General features: G+C 32.8%; 1 protein-coding gene and 1 long non-coding RNA gene across 5 annotated transcripts in view; one reads left to right on the plus strand and one right to left on the minus strand.

Annotated features, from left to right (window-relative positions):
• Smr (nuclear receptor corepressor smrter) overlaps window positions 1-18978 on the minus strand; it is a 240298-nt gene that overhangs the window by 217330 nt on the left and 3990 nt on the right. The gene's annotated exons all lie outside the window — the stretch shown is intronic.
• Window positions 13467-14255, plus strand: LOC142229479 (uncharacterized). Its single transcript, XR_012720412.1, has 4 exons — window positions 13467-13497; window positions 13652-13722; window positions 13784-14001; window positions 14070-14255. It is a non-coding gene; the product is annotated as an uncharacterized LOC142229479 (long non-coding RNA).

The following is an 18978-nucleotide window of genomic DNA, read 5'->3' on the forward strand; positions in this document are numbered from 1 at the left end:
TTTCCCGGGAACATTTTTGTTCTTTGTGTGGTTGGTTGTCTTCGTTTCATCAAGAAGTTTTGTTAACCGAACAATTTATGTGAGTTCAAAGTTTTTTCGGTTTACATACAATTAAAACAAAAAATACAACTACTTAAATTTCAGAAGTGGGTTAATGACATATTTATATTAAATATAAAAGCAAAAAAGCAGCATTAATTAAAATGAACTGCAAGAAAAAGAGGATTAAAATGAGATTAAATTTTCAATGACAAGATAAAAATTGTATGCAAGTTATCCATACTGAATATAGAAAGATATGTGAAGACATCTTGTGACATTTAAATGCGGGTAGAGATAATATTCCATAACAAAATTAGTATCTTAAGAAAATCACCTTTGAAAGCAGACAAAAGAATAATCAAGTTTACGTCATTTGCAGAGTGGTGACAGTAAATGTCCATAGCAGATATAGCACAAAAAATTTCCAAGTACTATGAAATTAAGTTACGAGGTAAGACTAAATTCATTACAAGCGCTTTGAAGCTTTCAGAAATTATAAAAGGTTTGATGCAAATACGCACATGTTCGTATAAAATTGTTTGTGATTCTTATGCCCTGTTCCTGTATATCGAACGAAACCCAGTTCGAAAGAAAGGCAGTCACTCAAATTCGAATGAATTTGGGTTTTTCTATTTTTGAAAGTTCGATTCGTTTGTATGAGAATACATTGATTATTAAATATGAGTATTTTTAAATTTTTGGCCTGAGAATTCATTCAAATGTTAACAATGCTTTTACTTTTTTCTTGACACTTATTGTATATGTTCGTTTATTACTCGACAACAAAATATGAAGTGACTTGCCTTTCGAAATAAAAGAACAAAAATCAATTTTCTTTCGTTTGGAATACGAAAGAAAGCTTTCGTTCGATATACAGGAACAGGCCATTAAGTTAAAGGTAAGGGTAAAGTGGCAACCCGATTTATCTCAGGCTTACTTTGACTATTCAGTCCATTGTGATGTGAATCTTTCTTCAGTCATCAGAATGCCTAATGCTTTTATAGGAAGTAGATCGTTTACTATGCTGTCGTATTTCAAAAATAAACAAATATCTGCTGCAATAAATGTAATAAAATTGACATATTCTGATAAAAGTGTTTGTGCATAAAATGTGACCTTGTATTTTTTATCCGTCACTGATGATAAAAAGTAACAGAGCACCTCACTCAGCTGTTGGGGGTTTGAATCTGAAAACTTCACTGAAATGTTCTCTCTTTTTAATTTTTCGGGTCCATTTTTTTTACATAAAACGAAATTGCAAATTTTATTTAATGATATAACCAGATTTGTGTATAGGGTGGCACGTTACGAAAGTATATCCAACTATTTGGTATGACCTTCAGTAATCTATCTGCTTAATTATCGTTTCATAATTTTGCTACTTGCTGTAATCAATTCAGCTGACCTAATTATCTATTTCAAAGATTAAATTTTTCTAGTTGATCTCGATCAAAAACTAACATTCCCCCGAGAATCCGATATATGGTATCTGATAGACAATATCTTGTTTACACAACTCGACTGTGAAATAATCTACCCACGCACTTAGGAAATATAAGTAATCACCAACAATTTAAGAACAGACTAAAAAACACTTTACTTTGATGCAATAATTTTTTATCTATATTTCAAAATCATTTAAAACTCTAATTGAATTCATTTTTATATATAATTTTATTCTTAATATTAAGTTTTTAAATAATTTTATTAACATAATTTTTGTGACACATTTTATGTAATAATATTATGGTTAGGTTAGGTGGCAGCCCGATGTATCAGGCTCACTTAGACTATTCAGTCCACTGTGATACCACATTGGTGAACTTCTCTCTTATCACTGAGTGCTGCCCGATTCCATGTTAAGCTCAATGACAAGGGACCTCCTTTTTATAGCCGAGTCCGAACGGCGTTCCACATTGCAGTGAAACCACTTAGAGAAGCTTTGAAACCCTCAGAAATGTCACCAGCATTACTGAGGTGGAATAATCCACCGCTGAAAAACTTTTTGGTGTTCGGTCGAAGCAGGAATCGAACCCACGACCTTGTGTATGCTAGGCGGAGCCACGGAGCCGCCGTGTTGCAATGGTTAGCATGCCCGTACATAATATAAAGTCAAACTTTTTGTATTTTAATTAGTATTTCTTCCAACAAATTTATTTTTTAAGATTTTTAGGGCAACGCTGCGCTAGTATATACTAAATATCTTAAAAATCGCTAATAATTGCGACCGGAATCATGCGAATAAAATCAACTCAGGAGTTGGTTCTGAGTCGATAGGTATATATTTTACAGTATTTCTGTAAAATATATAGTTTTTTTTTTTTTTTTTTTGAAGATCAAAGTTATTCTACCCTAACCACCAGGGCTGTGGAGTCGGAGCCGTAGTTTTGGAGTCGGAGTCTGAAGATTTTGCTGGAGTCGGAGCCGGAGTCGTAGAAATTTTGCTCGACTCCGGCGAAACAAACTTTGAAAAACACTTCCTATCTTTGTAACTAAAGAAATATTTCGACAAATTAGATTCCATTAGGGTTTTTATCGAACAACGAAAAACGAATTAATGGATTTCAGACCATTATTTATATGGTGAAAGTTCACGGTGATATAAAAAGTAGGTTTTATAAGATATGGGCTGAATTAATCAATTGAATTAATCAATTAATCATAGCACCTACATATAAACCTCTTCCGATTTGTTTTAAGAAGTTTTTCCCAGTCTAAAATTTTCTGCAATTTTAAATTAAACCTTTGCCAACGTGCCATCTGAGCCGGTCCTTTGGGAGAATGTTTCATCAAAGCCACTCGAAATTCTTTACATTAAATTAATGTCCATAACTGATAGACCATTTATAAATCGATATATCACCATTTTATTTCTATAGAAACAATATTCGTAACTGTCCAGCTATTCCTGTAATCTGTTTTTGTTTTTTATAAAATGTCTATATAGATTAATACCAGGATTTTACTTCTTAATCATCTGGAAGCCTAATTATTTTTTGTTTTTATAAATACATATTCTGGAGATTCTTGTTATCTACACATATTTTGATGTGGTCTCTATATAGTCTTGTGTCGTATTTTAATTTATTGGCCTAACACTAAAATGTAGAATTCCTTACATCCCTGAAATGCTGAGATTTGTTGTCGAGTCGTATCAAAATTTAAAATTAGGGTTCTTTAGGACATATAAACACATATGGCAAAATAGAATACTTATATCGGTCTATTTTTGGAACACTACACCTTAAAATTACAATTGGAATACTGTTAAAATGAGATTTAGGTACACCACCTGGAGTCGACTCCGAAGTCGGAGTCGAGGCTAATAAGAAATGCTAGAGTCGGAGTCAAGCAAAATTGACTCGAATCCACAGCCCTGCTAACCACTATGTGGTTTAGAGTATAAAAAGGATTGCCAAACAATAACTGATTGAAATTTGAAACTACATTTCCTTTGCAATATTCCTGTGCAGAGTATACATCTGGAATAACCTACATCAATATTTTGTTTTAGACATTTTTAATTTAATTTATGCATATATGTAGCTTTTCTCTTTATCCACTTGGGTGAATCATTGCCAGCTCATTTGTTTTTAATGATATAAATACACATTTTATGGACAAAGCTATAGGTATTTGTTGCACTTTAATCCTATTGTGAATTTTGCGGTTTCAAATGACTCACTGAACTAAAATATATTTATACAAGTGTAAATACTGGCACTTGAGTAGGTAAAATGTTTATGGTAGTTGTTTTGAAAACAGAGTGATTACTTTTAATATCCTTATTTAAAGTATTTTTCCTGCATCTGAAGCGCCATCAAAAATTACACTTTACACATAAGGCTTGTAAAAGTCAATTTGTTAAGTCGATCGTAAATAAACCGAATTAAATAGATAAAATTCGACAATTAGATGTTAACATTTTGTAATCAGCAAATTAAACTTTTTACGTCTTCCAAACATTTCCCAATCGACTTTTTTTTGGTTTCTTTTCATAAGGTGGTTTTCGGAACGAAATGCAAAAATGTGGTTTTCGGGACGAAATGCGAAAAAAGCTGCTTGATTGTGTTTATGCAATACCTTATTATTGTAATTGTTTACTTTGAATATTCGGAAATGTTTTCTTTAATTTGTAAGACTAGAAAACTAGCAATTAAGTCGATAGAGAGAAAACATTTTTATTCTGAAGATTCATTTGCTTTCGTCCAAGGAGTATAAAAATATTACAAAAGTTAATGTGATTTCAGCATACGGACGAACATAGCTAGATCGACTTAGGATTTCACTACGACCCCGAATATATAGACTTTATGGGATCTGAAACCAATACCTTGATGTGTTAAAAACGGAAAGAGGAAGAAGTGGTGAAAGGTATAAAACCATACATACAAAAATTGGATGATTTCTTCGGCACTTCTTATTCTAATTGGTGGAATTAAAACTTAAATTGATTTTGGCCGAAACATTCGATTAAGTTTTTAATTGATGCAATTAACTAATTATTGTTCAAATGTTAATTTATTTATAATTAATGGTCTGTTGGATGACCCAGCAAAAAAAGCGTCGCCAAAAAAGTAATGAAAATGTTCTTTTTGGATCCGGAAGTGGCGCAAAATTGACGCAAAAGTGATGAATTTAACATGGGCTTGCCATAGGAAGGAAGTCATCCATTTCAACAGCCGTTGCACTGAATTTGCATCACTTTTTTAGATGTGATCCGAATTCAATGTTTTGGATGTAAATTAAAAAATTCTGTGATATTTTGTCAAATAAATATTTTTTTATAATTTTTAATGGATTCTAACGCTTGTCGGAAATGTTTGACCTCAAATATTTTCAAAAATTCACAATTTGTTCAGATTGGATTTAGCATTTTTGTCGACAAACTTTAAATGATTTGTACCATTTTATGAATGCGTACTCTGTTTTTAACCTATTTGAAACAAAAAAAGTTAAAATTACCCATTAAAAGTATGAACAAAACCAAGTTATAAAAAATTGAATTACAAGAACTTCCTGGGTAGTTACAATAAAGAACATCATTGGGAGTGCATCTTCTGGAAGTAATTTTAAAGTTGTGCCTTTGGAAGAACTTCCAAATTGTTTTGCTGGGGAATTAAACACTTTTTACTATCTGCGCAGTAAAAGAGTTATCTTTCACATATAAATGTGGAACCCCTTCTTTTTCCATTTGCCCACAGTGGTCACTTTTCTCTCGAGGAGCAGTGCCTCCGTTTTTCCAAGCCATATAATAGACTCCCAAACACTTTTATCTGTATCCGTTTTTACCATCGGATCTATTGGGGCATTAGAGGGTTAAGATGAATCGCTATAATTACAGTCGAACTCCCTTATAATGAATCTTGACGGGACCAGAAAACTACTTCATTATATAGAAAATAGGAATGAAAAATGTATGAAAATAGGAATGAAAAAACAGTGTTTTGTTCATTATAGAGTGAGTTTCATTGTTTAGAACTTCACTGTAAAGAAGTTTGACTGAAATTGGACTTGTTTATTTAGGTCAATTCTAATAGGAATAAAATCACAAGTTGAATGCATTGAATGCTGATTTCTGTGATTTGCCACTACTTTTGTTTTGCTGGCTACGATCAGCTGTTACTATATTTGCATCATTAGAACTTTTTATATTCCTTTCATTTTCAGTCTCAATGTAATGAGAAAATTTTCACATTTAAATACCCACGCCAACCTCAAAAATATACAAACATTCGTATTAATGCCCATTCATTTGTCATTCCTTTCACCTATTTGATTTCGTAGAAGGTGGACTCAAAGTTCATGTCTCAGCTCTTATTTTTTTTTAATTTCAGTTTTGACGAATCTAGCAATCCATTTTGCAATTTTGTTGATATATATTAATTTCATCAATATGTATGCATATATCCATGTTTGGTTTTTGTGTGAGCGAATGTGCGTTTTCGTTTATTGCGTGATGTGCCCGGCATTGTTTTGTTTTTTTTTTTTTTAGAAATGCCTCTCTCCTTTCGTTCTTTCAATTCATTTGCTTTTGCTTAGGTGCGCCAAAATCTCATTCCCCTTTATATTTATCAGTTGATTGCATTGATCTAGTAAAGGCCTACTATAATAGCTGACTGGTTGACTGACTGACTGACTGGCTGGCAGAATGGGCTTAATAGCAGTGTTGCCAACTCCCCAAGGCCAAAAAGCACCAAAAATATATTATAAATTTTAACATACCACCACAAAATCGAAAATTAAATGCTCTACTAAAAAAAAAAAAAAAAAAACTTCCGAAGATGTACCTATTATAGAACTTTTGTGAATTGAATTTTAAGACGTTAAGGTGGGTATTAAGATCGAGTTTAGCTGCTAAAATAGTCATTTTTTGACAATTACAATTTCTTTAATAATTCATTTTAAGGAATACAAACTTTGTGAAAATTTGCTTTTGGCTATTCCCCATCAAGTTATAATAAAATTTGCAGCAAATATGCATAATTTTATGCCTTTTTTACTGATATAGTTTTCACTTTAGCGGCAAAACTCGACCTTAGTACTCACCATTATGAACTGCTATTCAAGTATACACTTTGATCAGTTTTAATGCTTTCGTCCAATTCATTTTGATCAGTGATGTTTTTCAACTTTCAAAATATTAATATATGGAAGGAGTCTTATGTCAGTTGTGCGTGCTTTTGTGAATTTAATACAAACGTTTTTAATGACATCTTTACCAAATTCGAAAATTCGACACTCATCGCTCGACTTTCCTACAGAATACCCTAAATAACAATATTAATTAAAAAATAATCAATATCAACTTCATAACAATCAAATTCTATATTTGGCAATAAATTTGAGTTTCTTCGGCTCTTGAAAGTCTAATCAAAATTTTTGTATCAATTAAACTTAATACTGTTCAAAATAAAAAAAGCACCAAAAGCACTAAATGAAAATGCCAGAAAGCACCAAGTTGGTGCTTTTTTTGAAAAGGCACCAAAAAGGCAATTTGGTGCTTTTTAGAAATCAAAAAGCACTAAATTTGGTGCTAAAAGCACCAAATTGGCAACACTGCTTAATAGCCGGTTTTATGAGTAAACATACAACTACACTTGTGCTCTGAATGTTGCTGTTCATGTTTTCCTTTTTTTGTTTTCGTGCATATTTCATTCGTGTTGTTACCAGTCAAGTGAGTAAGACGTTGTTATAGCTGTTGTTGGCCCAAAACATTGTTGCTTTTTAATTGCCTGCCTGGCAGCATGACTGACTTCCAGTCAGACAGCACAACCAACTCACGGACGAACGACAAATGTGTGTTCGTGTGTAGGCTTTGTCGGGGATAGCTGCGTTGCCACATTTCATTTTGGGCACACACATATGCATGAACTAGAGTCTAAACACGTCAAACTATACAAACGAACAAATATATATGCACGTTGTAGCTCGTTCAGCCAGTCATTCATACGACGGCACAACGTCAAGCATCATACAACATACAATCGCACTTATCCAACTATAATATCTGATGGGTTGTGCGATATACGATTGTACATAGGTAAGTATTATGCCGTCAGCCCAACAGACCAAAGTTTGTCTGGTTGACCGTTGTTTAGACGACCATTATGAGTCGTCGAATGAAAACCGTACGTACATTCGTTTAGTCTGTCGGTCGTTGTTCGCTGTGGTATGAATGTGGCGATGGCATTGTATTGTTATCGCTTTAAATGTCTGTATGTTGTTGTTGGATGTTTTGTAGGTCTTTATCGTTAAGTCGTCATCGTCGTAATATACAACCATGTCATTATTTGTTGTACAACGACGTCGTCGTCGTATTTTCGTAGATATATATGTATGTGGCTTCGTATCTACAGAGTACATGTGCGCCCCGGCAACATGCTTTTCCTTCTTTCTATTCTCTCCATATCAATCGGCATTTATTGCAGTCGTTGATGTTGCTTCTTCTACTTCTTATTTGTCTCTGCCCGCCGTTTGTTTAAATTAATGCTGTCGATGCCTTCTCTTCTTTGTACCATCATCCTTCTGCAACTCTTATTGTTGTTGCATTTTTATTACAAATTGTTACTATATGTATGTATGGAGCCATTTACTCAGATTGTTGTTGCTGTCATTTTCGTTTCCTTCGTTTCGTGCATGTGTTCTGTTTTTTTCTTATTCGATTTTTAAGCCTATTTTTATATTATAATAACAGTCTTTTCTTCATCACTATGCGAGTGAAAAATGGCAACAGCGCTTAAATGTGTGTTGGACCGACGTAAAGTGTGTGTATGTATAAATGCGCGTCTGTTGGTTGATGTGTTTGTGCCGTACTACGTAGTACTATCATTATTGTTGTTGTTATTGCTATTTGCTGAACTCGTTACGCGTTTTTGCCTTTTAAGTTTTCCCACTCTGGTTGTAGTTGTTGTTGTCGTTGGTGCTGTATAGATATGTATACAGAGATGTGTGTCGATGTAGATATTTTTGTTGGACGTATTATAATTGTTTATACGAATGTTGTTTGCATGGGCCTGACTGCCTTCTTGCCTGGTTGATGTGTTGTTGGTTTTGTGTAAATTGTAGGCTGTTTAGTAGAGTAGATACGTATGTTTGTATGAATTAGAGGCAGCGCTGTGGCCGCTGTGAGCAGAGCCAGCAACCGGAATGTTGATGTGCAATTTGACAACATCGCATTTCATTTGTTTAAATTTCATTTAATCAAAATAAAAATTCCTTCTGTGCAAAAATTCTCTCGTCTTCTGGGGCCTTTGTTTGTTTGTTTATGTGCCACTCGTTCGGTAATCTGCTCTGCTTTCATTTCTACAGACCGACCAAACGACCGTCCGTCTTTCAGTCTGAGTCTTATGTCTGCTGCTTGCTTGCTGTGCTGTATTGTTTGTTTAATTAAATTTTATTCTCACCTTATTTCTCGTGTTTATTTCGTTTGTTATTATTGTACGTTCAATTCAATTCATTTTGAATTGTTTTCTTCGAATCGAATTCGCTCACATGTTGTGGAAATATTCTCAAGAGGGATAAGTAGGGGCTATGACAGCAGGTTGTTGTATATATTTGGCTTTGCTCATACTCGAAAAAAATATCTCCTCACTTTGAAGCACAGAAATACAAATAAGTCACGGATTTATGAAAGTGCTAAAATTATAAACACGATATTAAATAATACATTCTTCCACGATCACAATTCGAGAGAAGCGGCCGGTGTTAAGTTCTTTGCACATACAAGTTTCACTTTATTAAAAACTCATTAGCAAGCGTTTGAGAAATATTTGTGCAATCGAAGAAAAATAATACAAAACTGATATTGTACAATAGTGGTTATACCAACAATGATAACACATTCATAAGTATATATTGGTAGCTAGATAGATACACCCCTTTTAATCGAATCCACTTTGCTTGGTTATAAATTATGACCTCTTAGTCAGGATTATAGAGAGGATAATAGAGAAGTAGATTAATGAATTAGAAAATTATATGAAAACGTATAAATTTCATATCCATGTGTCTTAACTTCCTAAATCGACTTTTCAAAAGTCATTCTTCAAAATTTAAAAAGTTGAAAAGCCAAATTTTCCATTTTTGGAAAAGTCTTTTTAGATATTGCAAAATGCTGACAAAGTCGAATTTCTGATTCTCACCACATTACTTAAGTATGACACAATAGTCACTGTGACTAACGGAGTGTACTCGTTAGTTCCAGGAACTTCAGGAGGAATCATCGAGGCCGAGGCCTTTCTTTAAAGTGGAGGAGAATCGTGTGGTGGTCCGAAAGTGTTTAGAATTAAAATTAAGTTGCGTCATATAAATACGGCTTTTATTTATTTCTAGCCCAATTCTGAATGACAACTCCCAGGTAATTTTTGCCATTTCCTGTTCACGTATTCTAAACAAAATCTCCTCGGAAAATTTCTCTCTTTTTCCTTATTCGTGACTCACGAAAAAGATCGTGACTCACGAAAAATGTTGTGACTCACGAATAATTTTATGACTAATTTACCTTAGGGACATGTTTGAAAACATGAGCATGGTTAAAATCGGGAGCGTTATTAAACTCTTAACATTCCAGGTGTCAATAAAATTGTAAATGAATTCATCTCGTAAACGTTTTATGTCCGTGGGCGGGATTTTTTTCGTGAGCGTATTTTTGCGAAATGCATTACTCACGCACACTCACGAAGAAATTATTTTCGTGACTCACGCACGACTTTTGGTTTGTTAATCAAACTCACACCGTTGCCATCAGCGCGAGTCACGACAATTTCATATCACGTGCACACCTCTATTATGAATGCTAATAAAAGGGGAACGCGATGACACATTTTGGAATTTTTTAAATCCCCCAAAAAAATCACGGGTTTTGTTGCAACCAAAATTTAAATATTTTATTGAATTTCAAAAAAAGAGTCTAGGCATGCACCCTGATGGTAACAGATCTGTACATATTTTATAAATCTTTCAATTTAGAAAATAAAGACTTAACATTTAGGCTATAGTACCCCTTCCTGTTATAATATAGGATCTTGTTCCTTGAAGGGGCAATAATGCATGCGTCCCATCATCACATCCTATTACGATAGGAATTCCATGCTTCGTGCAAAAAGCTTATGACATTTTCTTTGTTTTTCCTTTTCCGTTTTGGTGAAATATATCCACTTTGGGCATACAGTTATGGACAAAAAATAGGGTATGGGACCCTATATTCAAAATAAAATAAAAAAATGCTTCTTTCTTTCAAATACTTGTGTTTTTATTTTTATTTTGCTATTCTACTTATATGAACACTATAAAAAAATGTCATTAAAATTCGGTTGGACAAAAAATAGGGTCATGTGTAATAAAAAATATAAATTTCTAAAATTATTAACAAAATCGGGCCATTGGCTGGTCATGGTAGTACCTTTACGCCATATCCTCAAACCATTTTTCAACAATACCTGAAGTATGTTTCGGGTTATTGTCTTGCTGGAAACCCCATTTCAAGGACATTTCCCATTCAGCATAAGGTGGTATTAGTTCGTTAAGAATATGGCAGTAAAGGTTTTTATCTATATTTTATTTTATCCAATATATTGGTACTACTCCATACCAAGAAACACGTCCCCAATCATGATGCTTCGCTTTCATCAGACTAACGCACATTTCCCCAGATACCGACCCTCTCCAATTTAGTTCTATCTAACTCGCGCCTTATTCTTCCAGAAGATTTAAAAGGGTCCCGACATGACAATGTTTGTATGTGGTTGTCAACTATTGCCGCGGTTTTTCGGGGTCTATCTCCTGGACAATTATTATTTTTCTCTTTTAATGCATTGAAAACAAAATTTTGAGATCTTTTCGAGATTTTTGCGATCAATGGTATAGATTTTGAGATAAGTCGCATTTCTATATTTAAGAACATTATGGTGTACATTTTTATTGGAGTTTTTTTTTCACAATCTGATCAGAAATGTCTGATATTATATATAGTTGTTGCTATATAATATTGAGTCCATTATTATTAGAAAAAGAGGAAATCGCTCAATTCATATGGGTAATAAATCCAAATTCATGAAAATCGGTCAATATCGGATAATACATACAAATTTTAAACTTGAGTAGGTAGCATGGGTTAATAAATAAAAGTATTATGGCCAAATTTGGGAAAATCGAGCGAAGTATATATATGGGAGCTATATCTAAATCTGAACCGAATTGTATAATATTTACCAGTTGGGTTGAAACTACAGAAGTTTACCTTGTGCTAAATTTGAGTAAAATCGGTTAGTAAATCAGGTCACTATGTCAAAACTAAGGTGTTTTGAAAATTGGGTGCTACATATATATGGATGCTACATAAATCTGAACCGATTTGGATGATAGTTTGCAGGTTTGGTTGATACCACAAAAGGTTACTGTGTGCTAAATTTGAGTACGATCGGTTAATAAATAAGGGTTTTATCGTCAAATTTGAAAAATCGGACGATACATATATATGAGAGCTATATCTAAATCTGAACAGATTGCCATAATTTTTGGTACATATAGTTAGGACTATAGAAGATTGGAATACGCCATCTTTGAGTAAGATCGGCTGATAAATAAGGGTTTATTGCCCAATTTGGAAATATCGGGCGATACATATATAAGGGAGCTATATCTAAATCTGAACCGATTTCCATGATTTGTTCGACATATAGTTAGTACTATAGAATATTAGATTTGGCCAACTCTGAGTAAGATCGGTTTATAAATAAGGGACTTATAGCCAAATTTTGGGAAAATCGAGCGATACATATATATGGCAACTATATCTATATCTGAACCGATTTCGATGTAAGTTTGCACACATAAAGGGTGGTAAATAAGATTACATAGCGGGAAATTTGATCGGTTAGTAAATGAGCGCAATCTGACCCCATTTATAGAAATCGGGCGATACATATATGTGGGAGCTATATCTTAATTTGATCCGATTCCATACCGTTCGTCCTTGTATCGAAAAAACGCCATATACCAAATTTCATCAAAATCGGTTAATAATTGCGACCGGAATTCGGAATATTTCTGGTAGGCACATTTTCTGGCAGATCAAAGTTATTATACCCTTAGGGTATAAAAAGGTATGAAATAACTTTACAAAATTCTTTAAAATAAATACTGTTTTCGGCACTTATACTAACCCTATTTTTTCGACCATGACTGTAAGTGTTCTTCAAATATGTTTATGACTTCTTTAAGAACTTTGTTCAGTGAACACTAGTCCACAGACACGTCTCGATCTTTTCCTACGTCCTTTACTAGTGCTGTTAGGTTTGCTGGCAGCCCGATGTATCAGGCTCACTTAGACTATTCAATCCATTGTGGGGTTAATCCAAATGACTGGCGTTGAAGTGAAATGTGATCTGCTCCCACATCCAACAGATATTTGGAGGCAGGCTTATTTACCCCATAATATTTATGAAACCTTCGAAAGCGAAGCATTCCATTAACAACCTCTTCATGAAACTCAAGTGGCTTTCTCTTTGATGCCCCTTTTCCTCATTTATCATAAACATTTTTCACTTTTTCGCTTTTAACTCAACTCATTTCAAAACAATTTCAATCCAAAATAAAACAGTTGAAGTAAAACAGCTCACTTTGAGTATTCTAAACTATTTCTTCCTTGTTATTCCCTTACTCTACTGTTTAGGATAGGAATGCATTTGGAATTACTAAAGGAATGCATTTGGAATTACCTGCATTATATTTGCGGTATTGTAAACATGGAAAACAATCTACATTTATTGAATGTAAGCAATTGTGAAATGTGAATACATTTTTCCATTGAAGCCTGTTTATAGTAAACGGACTAAAATAATATATTTTTTTTATTCATTTCCTTTGGTGATCAAATTTATTTCGTCATATTGGGCAATCCACCATTTTAATAAAAAAAATCATCTAGTACAAGAATATTTTTGCAATCAAAAGGTGGGTTATCGTATTAATCTTTAAAAATTGTAATTTTGTTTACTCCTAGTTTTCTTAAAACCAAGAGCGGTATGGGTTCGTTGGAAGATTCACCTTCAAGTTGCGAAGTAGCGTTGGCATTAAATTCCATTTTTGTTTTACATGTCTTTTTCAGTTTGAACCCAAGTAGAGAGCAGCATATCTGATACCTAACCTCATGAGCAGCAATAAAATCTCTATGCAATGGTAAAACATTTATTTTTGATTAAAAATAGTAAAATTTCCATTTATATTTTTTTATTTCCAGAATTTACAAATTATAATCAATATGGTATAATGCCAAATAGTACATTGCTTTGCTTTTATTTTTGTCTCTGATCGGTACAGATTTTAATAGACGATTTCAACGTGTGCAAATTTTGGAAAGGATTTGATACTAAAATTAAATTAAACCGAGCACCTTTCATGCCAAAAGACTATAAAGGCAAATGAAGATTATAACTAACTAAGGAACTAAGAATGCAGGTAATGTTTAACAAAATTAACTTTTAGTTACAAAAAAAATAAGTTCTTATTATTCTATTTACTTTCAGAAAAACTAATTTAGCTTACAGGTTGCTGACTTATTGGAAATCTAAGCGCATCTACATATTAGAAGGAGCATGCTGACATGGTTATTATGATAAGGAAGATATTGATTTATATAGTTTATTTTTCCACCCTTTAGTTGTTATTTATAATAATTATAAGTGTAAGTTATGTTAGAAAAAACACGCAAAGACAAGAACCAAATTCTTTAGTCTATTGTATAATTCACAAAAATAAAATATTGAATATGTTTTATAAGAAACGCATATTTTCTCTTATTACAAACCAAACTAAATAAGATTTTGAGGGCGCAATATATAAATTTTTTGTTTGAAATTTATTGCCGATTTCAATTAATTATTTAATTGAATCAATCAAATAGTTGATTGATTTTTGTCGCGAAATTAATTAAAATTTTAATTGATTCAATTAAAACATTGATTGAATTTTATGTCAAAACCCATTCACTGTTTTAATTGATTCAATCACACAATTAATTGATTCCGTGACAAAAGTCAATTAAATTTTTATTTGAAAATCGTGTTGGGTTTCAACCAACATGGGTGAAGTTCGTGATTGAAATCAAGTTTTTTTTGTGTAGGAATTGAGACGGCTGCACTTGACTGATCTTAATTGGACTAAAACTACCCTAGTCTAGGTCTCTTCTCTTAGGTGCTATGGGCGGTGGTCGGACTCCGAGAACAAGATTAACCTTGCCGCTTCAGCTACAGTATCTTCATGAATCCTATTCAAACCTGCATGGTACGCTGCTTGATCTAGAGGCTTTTTTTTTGTGCGCTGGACCTCGCGCTCTAGATGATGTATATCAACCCTTACTTTCCTGGGTGGTGGTTTTGTATCCCTGATCCCTGAGATGGTGGTTTGGATGATTACTGCGATAACAACCCAGGAGATACAGCTTTGACAACATGTAGTTGTGTCTTCACACCGGGAATCATCTTTGTCTCCACATAAAGGTGAGCTGCGGAGACACCCAGTCGCAGTTCTAAGGGCAGCGTTTTGGCAGGTCTGTATGCTATTCCACTGCGTATCACTAGTACTTTGCAGAAGAATATGAAATCAGCATATATACAGTGCTGTTCAAAACATTTGCCCTACCATGATCTTAATCCAGGTACATCTCCCATAAAAATAACTTTATTGTTTAGATTCCACTTAAACAATGATATTTATGGAGTATTTTCAAATTATTATTGGGTAAATGAATGGGCTGTGATCCACCGTGGTGCAATGGTTAGCATGTCCGCCTTGCATACACAAGGTCGTGGGTTCGATTCCTGCTACGACCGAACACCAAAAAGTTTTTCAGCGGTGGATTATCTCACCTCAGTAATGCTGGTGACATTTCTGAGGGTTTCAAAGCTTCTCTAAGTGCTTTCACTGGAATGTGGAACGCCGTTCGGACTCGGCTATAAAAAGGAGGTCCCTTGTCATTGAGCTTAACATGGAATCGGGCAGCACTCAGTGATAAGAGAGAAGTTCACCACTGTGGTATCACAATGGACTGAATAGTCTAAGTGAGCCTGATACATCGGGCTGCCACATAACCTAACCTAACCTATGGGCTGTGATCTCTATTTGAACCTGAACCTTAGGATACCATTGACCATTTACTACTAAACAATGACAAGAAGTTGCGCAGAGGTAATCAAACAGCATGGTTATAGTATAAACTATTAACATGTGTCCATAAAAGTTACAAAAACTTTAATTATTTTTAAATATGTGACACTTAATATTAAATATTTGACACTTAATCTTTAAAATTGACATAATAAGCAACAACATTGCATTAAAAGATTGGTTTTAATATATTTATGTTCATTATAATAATGGTTTATTTTCAACAGGGAATTTGGTTGCAAAATGTTTTGAACAGCACTATATGTCACCATACTTGACATTTTATATCCCGAAAAGTTCAATTTGGATGAATGCCCATAAAATTTCTTCTTGTGTGTACGAGAACAACAAAAATGGACCATTAAAATAGTCCTTATAAGAATCTTCTTATGATACATTGATATAAGGTAACTATAGGTTTAAATCGAATGTAGGAGCTAACATGGAGCAATGTTTAGTGTGGCCGCCTTGCATACAAAGAGTCATGAGTTCAATCCCAGTTTAGACCAAACACAAATCATTTTCAGCGGTTATTTATGGGTCTACTATAGATAAATTCAATGATGATACTATTACTTTTTAGTTTGAGACTGAGACAGGTACCACTCACGATTTGAAGTGCACGACCCTTTCATGACCGAAAAATAAGGCGCGTTAAAATACTAACTACACAGTTTTGATTCTCTGCCACATTTAATAATACAACCGTTCACGACATTACTTTCATATTGCATCTGTTGCTTTTATGTATTTTGGTCGAAATCTACCAGAATAAGACAGCATTTAGCTATGAGTCGTTAAAAGCCCGCAACCTATGCCTGTATACTAACTACATTGGACTGCATTCGGGCTACATCCTTTGAAAATAATTCTAGTTCCCAATAGAAATACCTAAATTCTGTTCGTTATATTTTTGGCTTTTACTTTCTGGTCTAAATTCCGATTTTAGATCATAACCTCTACACTCATAGAAAAGACTGCTGTTAACCCTCTAATGCCCAATCCCGTCTTTAGGCGGGCTTCATTTAATAAGGAAGCTGTTAGTAAAACACACATTAAGACAACAAAAGTGGGTAAAATAGAAAGAAAACTTTGTTTAAACTGTTCAAGAGGCTTTGCAGCATATACTGAATTTTACCATACAAATTCTTCGTTTAGTTTTCTTGCTTTTGTGTCGTTAACATTGAAAATTTAATCAGCTGGCAAAAAAAATTGGGGCATTATAGGGTTAATAGCAAATATTGTTTGCTGTTTTTCGGCAAACTAAATGCTGCTGTTTCAGCAATTTTTTGCTAAAACAGCAAAACAAGTCAGTAGTTATTGAAATTTTCTGCTGATCCGTATACAATTATAAACTTATTCCGGTCTATCTGATAATAGAATTACTGATGTAGGTCCAAATGAGTCGAATGAACGTCTAAAAACATCAAACATTAAAAGACAATTAGACGTTTTTATTAAGCATAACTTTTGTAAACAAGTCGCCATTTTTAATACAATAATTACACGTAGATCGTCATTTACTTTTTTGTTATTTTTTTTAGTTAAACGGACGGAAATTTTTATCCAGGATCCCAAAATCGTGCGTGTCAAAGTTTTCGGTAGCCGCATATGCCTTATTTTATTCCAAGTGCAATAACAGCCACAGAAAAACCAAACTCGATGAACTCGAATATCTTCTAAAGGACTCTATATTTTTGTAAAGACTTTTCGAATAAGAGATGATATTTTTGTACTCAAAGAAAAATTAAATTTGTATGTAGTTAATAAAAGCTATTTAAGCAACGATGTTTGTCGAAAAATTTAGCAAACGCGTTCGCTAATTCAGCAGTATTTGTTTGCTATTTCTGCTGTACAAAATGTTTGCTGTTTTAATTAACGGATGTTTTGCAATTTTTTTGGGTGTAATTTAAAAATGTAGCAGTTATGTCGAGTTTAAATCGTAAAAAAATTTTGGTTATTTCAGAAAAAAATTACTTCTTTCCCTTTTGCAGCAGCCTTTTTGCATATTTTGCAGATTTTTCTTATGTTTCTTCTAAAAAAATTCTTTGGTTGTAATGATTGTTCGCGAGAGTGAAGTTTTTTCACACACTTTCACGAGGAGAAATCTTTACTCACTCACGATATACATGGTAGGATCTCAAACTCACGGAACCACCACACCACATCTCAAACTCACCAAATGAACGCCGTTCAACTTTTAATGGCTTACGCTTATGGTCGATTTATGCGAATTCACGTAACTCACGACAAATTCACTAAGGGTATGGTCACACTAGGCAATTTTTGCCCAAAATGAGTGTCAAATTCTTTTCCAGGAGCACTTAGGAAATATCTGTAAAACGTTTTTGGAAAATACTCGTATCGTGATGTAATATATCCAATATGTGCTAAAACCGTTTACTGGTTTGGCTGTGGCACGATATTTTCGCGAGAGTTGCTTTGAGTTTTTTTCACAGTTCACCAATGTCTAGAATTTTAGATCAAAAGTCGATTTTAAAGAACATCAAATATAGATTAGTCGAAATTAAAGGCGAAAAGGCGATTTTCGACTTTTGCAACCATAATAAATCTGTAATACGCCCAACGACACTGTATTGTAGAAAATACTTTCGAGAACGTGCCTTTGTAAATGTGATGAGTGATATTGTATGGATATTTCAATTTTTGAGAATTGCTTAAGAGGAATTTTTACCGATAAGGACTATGTTCAGTGACCGCGCCGAAAACCAGCTTGTTTTCAGAGTTACTTTTTTTCAATCAATAAATTTAAATATATGATATATTTACGTAATCAATGCTCTGTCATATTATGGATGCTTCCATCCATAATATGACAAGATTTGATAAAAAAAAGTATAATCGTCTTCATATATATATATATATATATATATATATATATATAATATATATATATATATATATAAATATATATATATATATATATATATATATATATATTATATATATAATATATATATATATATATATATATATATAATATATATATATATATATATATATATATATATATATATATATATAATATATATATATATATATATATATATATATATATATATATATATATATATATTATATATATTATATATATTATATATATATATATATATATATATATATATAATATATATATATATATATATATATATATATATATATATATATATATATATATATATATATATATATATATAATATATATTATATATATATATATATATATATATATATATATATATATTATAT

Source organism: Haematobia irritans, chromosome 3 (genome assembly GCF_050003625.1).
Source record: "Haematobia irritans isolate KBUSLIRL chromosome 3, ASM5000362v1, whole genome shotgun sequence".
NCBI classification, from domain to species: domain Eukaryota; kingdom Metazoa; phylum Arthropoda; class Insecta; order Diptera; family Muscidae; genus Haematobia; species Haematobia irritans.